The following is a 4,863-nucleotide window of genomic DNA, read 5'->3' as shown; positions in this document are numbered from 1 at the left end:
TGTAGTAGAACTCCAACTGTACTCGGCTAGGACTTTCCATGTAACACTATCCCCCCGGATATGTATGGGCGGGCGGAGACCCCCTCGAAACACATCAACACCTAAGGCAATATAGACAACCACACAGGACGTAGGGTATTACGCAACTCGCGGCCCGAACCTGTCTAAATCTTTGTGTTCCTTGCACCATCGAGTTCCAGAGCAGTCGATCCCTACCTATAACCCAACTGCTAAGGGTATCCCTGAGCAGGCTAGGAGGTAGACACCGACATTGTTTGTTAACACTTTCTAATGCTATGACACTAGATTATAATGCTGGCCCATCTTGAGCCATGGATGCTCTTTTTTTCAAGGTGGATATTCTAGTTCCATGCTGCCACACTTCAATTTATTTGCAAATCCTTCTATAGTGCTTGCTCCATACATACCAGGGGTAGGGGATACACAAGTCTCTTAATGGGAGTTGATCAAGATTCTATAACGTAAAGTACTATTAGAAAGTTACATTTTGATGGAGTGCAAAATCATGAATCTATGTAACTGTGCTCTTTTGATGTTAAGGAACCTATCATTTTTTATCAGTTTGACAGTTTCTGAAATGTGAAATCTGATGGCAACATCCCATGTCTTGCACTATTCTTTGTTATAATAAATCTGCCATTTTTTCTTCACATGTTCCTTGTAATTTGTATAGAAATATGCCTTTTTTTTGTTATATAGGATTCCCCATTTTGAACTTGTCATCCATTTGAGCGAACCATATTATTCATATCCCTTGCAATGTGTTTTGTCTTGAATTGAAATCAGCCAAAATAGAAACATGTCATTGTATACAAACTGAACGACAGCCATGTTCAAGAACAACCATCGTAATACATCCATACATTGTACAATTTGAGCCCTACACTTTATATATCAGGCTAGAAGCATCAAGAGACCTCATCTTTGGTACCCTCTGCAGTTGGTCAGGAGCATTAGGCCACAACATCAGGATTAGAGCCTTCCTCGAGCCATCTGTGTCCATACATTGTATAATTTCTAACTACACTCTACTTCCGGTTCACAAGCATGAACATTAGATTTCAGAGCTCAGCAGCCTCCTCTTCAGTCTTCAGTTCTCACTGGTAACATCAGATTGTTAGCCTGCCTCATCCTGTCTGAAGTGAACTGGTAAATTTGTGATCCTGCATAATTGCATAAAGAAGAGTATCACTGTATCAGTATGAAACCACTTATGAATTTACTGCCTACTGAGATTTTAATCGGAATGCCGAGTGCACATCCATGGACTAACTGTTGGTTAGAATTTGTGAAGTTTGATTCTTTTAAATCATATTAGTATACGCCTAATAATTTCAAATGGACAGAGTACTATCTATACATGAATGTGCAGAGAACGGTGCTTAACATCCCCTCCAGATCAATGATGAAACTATGGCTCACTGGATGTCAACCGAACAAGTTTCAATCTCCAATGAAGAGAAGAAACGCTACCAGAACCTGACTGAATCTGTAAATAGAGGCATGTGAAGCGTGCTCCGAGGAGGACACCCGCGGCCGGACGGGAGGGGCAGCGGCGGCGGAGGGGAAGCGGCCGCGGGAGACAAGGCGCCGCTGGGTAAAGTCAGCCGCGGGCGTCAAGGAGGGTGGCCAGCCGGGGGAGGCGGCAATGGCTGCGCCCGGGGCAGCGGCAGGTGGTCGCGCGGTGGCTCGGGCTCGCGGCGTAGGGATGCGACAGCCTCTGGTGATGGGGATGCCCATCGGATTGAGATTCAGTGACGTACTGCACGTGCAGTTACTGCCGCTGACGTGTGGGCCCATGCGCCGTGGGGCCCACGTGTCAGCGGCAGTAACTGCACGTGCAGTACTGCACCGGATCCGTGTCCATGCCCATCCGGTGCCGAGTGCAGGAGCTAGAGAACGAGTCTTCCATCGGCCTTCTGCGGAACTATGGATGGCAACGGCTAAAATTGTGTGGATATAGACTTGGTAGATCCGCACCCGCGAACCAAAATCCGTGTCCACGCCCGCGCCCGCAACCCGTCACAGGCACAAAATAATACCCAAGCCTGCTATCCGCGGATACCCACTTGACCGCGGGTACGCCTGTATACCCGCAAATTTTAGGAAAAAAATATAATCCAAGTCAACAAATAAATAGTCTAAGGCATCAGTAGTGTATCCTGCCACTGCCGGTATTATGGTGGGCCCCACATAGGCATGACGTCGGCATTGTTATGTTTAAAACCGAGGAGATTCTAAGCGTGGATCCTACCATGCAGTAAAAAAAATCTTGGCATGCGGTCAGCATTTGGCACCCAAGTTCCCGTGCCACCACACCATTCGTGAGCCGCACATATTAGGCCGTGTTTAGTTCCATGCGGCTGTAAACGCAAAAAAATTTTACGATGTAATCTTACTAATTTGAAGTACTAAATGAAGTTTATTTACAAAACTTTTTGCACAGATGTGTTGTAAATCGCTATACGAATCTAATGATGCTAATTAATCCATGATTAATTAGTATTTAGCGGATGGTACTGTATCATTACTGTTGCAAATCATGGATTAAGTAGGCTCATTAGATTCGTCTCGCGATTTACAGCACATCCATGTAAAAAGTTTTGTAAATAGACTTCATTTAGTACTTCAAATTAGCAATATTTCTTCACAAAATTTTGCATTTTTGTGTTTACGAGGTGGGAACTAAATAGAACCTTAGTTTTGACACTGTTCTCCCTCCGATTTCTTTATTCTCTAAGACGCAGCCTCAAGCTTGAGGTCCAGTCTCAACCTTTTTGAGCTTAGGGTCCTTTTAGAATCGGCTCCTGTAATGTATAAGGTCGGTCGTAAGAGGTTTATGACCTCTATATTATGAACACTAGGGATGCCCTAATACATGATACATCCAACATCTCCAATCAAAATCAGATCTCAAATCAAAATCAGCGTAGAGTATTAGAGTAACACAAAACAAAGCATACAACCAATACAAGAGTTGGTAGATCGAGTGGCATGGAGCTGGGCGTTGGCTTCACTGCGTCGGTGGCAGTCGGTGGCAGGGGTCCTGAGGCAGGGGCGCTGGCTGCTGGCTTGCTGCGTCAGGGCCCTAGTGCCTGGCCGGAGCTGTGGCCCGTGGAGGTCTGGAGGAGCCGAGGAGGATGGCCCGCAGGCCAGAGGCGGAGGAGCGGCGCCCGACGGGGAGCGACACCGGCGAGGGAGCAACAGCCGGTGAAGGCGCGGTGCCCGACGGGGAGCGACACCAGCGAGGGAGCAATGGCCGGCGAAGGCGCGGCGGCCGGCGGGGGAGCGGCGTCCGGCAAGGGAACGGCGGCAGGCGGGGAGCGACATCCGGTGGGCGAGCGGTGGTCGGCGTGGGAGCGGCCGAGCAGGCCGTGCGACACTGCGCCGCCGGTGCTGCAAGGGCTCGAGGAGATGGGGGATTGGGGGTGCTGGGTGCGGGACTGGGGTCTGGGCTGGGGTGGCGGCCGGGACTGGGGAGTGGTTTGGATTGGGGAGTGAAACCCTAGATCTTCTATATACATAGTTATTGGGGTTCACGTGTCAGCGGGTTTGCGGGTTCGGATATCAGATTTTTAAATCTGTTAGCGAATATCCGTTGGGTTTAGAGTTGTATCCGCGTCCGTACCCACAAGTACAAACTCAAACCCGAATCTGTGTTCGTCGGGTTCGGTATCCGCAGATTTGGAGGTTTTCTGTGCTCATTGTCATCTTTATGCGGAACTGGATGGCATTAGAGGCGGGGGCGCACCGTGGCGCACATGGACCCGGTGTCCATCCAACTTTTTTTCCGACCGACGTGGCTCAAGCTTCCACAGCCACCACTCACCAGCACGTTCGGCCCTGGTAGGTGTGGTTGTATTTGTTTTGTTTTTTAAAAATACAATATACAAGTAGATGTGTTCACATATACGATGTTATTATACTAGTTTTACATTTTTTAGAAAAATATATATTCTTAGAGCAACTCCAGCATAAGCTCTTTAATCAGATCCTATAAATGATAAATAGAGGTTGCCTCTGTTTTAGAGGTCTTCAAATTTGCTCCAACTCCAATAGTACTCTAACTTATAATATATGGCTTCCTAGAGACCCCAAGGAATAGAGTATGGAAGAAGGAATTTGGAAGCCTCCTCAAAATAGAGAGAGTAGTAGAGGGCCTGCTGGAGTGCATTTTTTAGCTTAACTGTTTAAACTTGAGACAAGAGACTGTTTCAAAAGGTCTACTGGAGTTGCTATTAATGATTGGAGTTACTGTTAATGAAATATATATGTGTCCAAACACGTTCTGGGGAAAAAAAAGTTACTACGAAAGGTGGTCAACAAACTCGCATGGCTCTCACGCAGCTGCAAATGCAATAGCTGCATCCCCTCTTTTATTTTTGTGACTAAATAATCGGCTCCTAATCGCCTGCGACACTGCATGCTGCTACTACCTGAAAATTTCATCAGCTCACGCACGCACTGTAGCCGGCACTGGTTAGTGCTGATACGAACTGCATCAGCGTGTTGGGTAGTACGGCTCAACAATGTGGGGGCCGGTCTCGCTACCTCTCTTTCTTTCTTTCTTTGTTCCCGCCAAATCACACCGGCATCACCCATTGACTTTCTTTTCTCTAAAGCTGTTATATGTATAGGAGTAGTACAATGTTGGTGCATGCATGCCATGTGTGTCTCCCAACCCATGAGTGTTGATGGTTATTCCTTGCTTTATAATCCCCCCATGTCATCTTTTTTTTCTTCACCGTGAGCAAAATATGGCCGGAAAAGTCAGAAAAAAAAAGCAATGACCTTCTTATTAGTTATACAATATCGTATGGCGGATCTAGAAAAATATACTAT

At 46.8% G+C, this 4,863-nt stretch overlaps 1 long non-coding RNA gene across 1 annotated transcript; it reads right to left on the bottom strand.

Annotated features, from left to right (window-relative positions):
* Nucleotides 1-853: 853 nt before the first annotated feature.
* LOC120658777 lies at nt 854-1,758 on the bottom strand. The gene is made up of 2 exons (XR_005668840.1): nt 1,501-1,758; nt 854-1,184 (listed from the first exon to the last, which is right to left on the bottom strand). It is a non-coding gene; the product is annotated as an uncharacterized LOC120658777 (long non-coding RNA).
* Between the last annotated feature and the right edge of the window lie 3,105 nt (nt 1,759-4,863).

The sequence above is a fragment of the Panicum virgatum genome, chromosome 2N (genome assembly GCF_016808335.1).
Source record: "Panicum virgatum strain AP13 chromosome 2N, P.virgatum_v5, whole genome shotgun sequence".
NCBI lineage: Eukaryota > Viridiplantae > Streptophyta > Magnoliopsida > Poales > Poaceae > Panicum > Panicum virgatum.
This window is presented reverse-complemented; position numbering and strand designations above follow the sequence as displayed.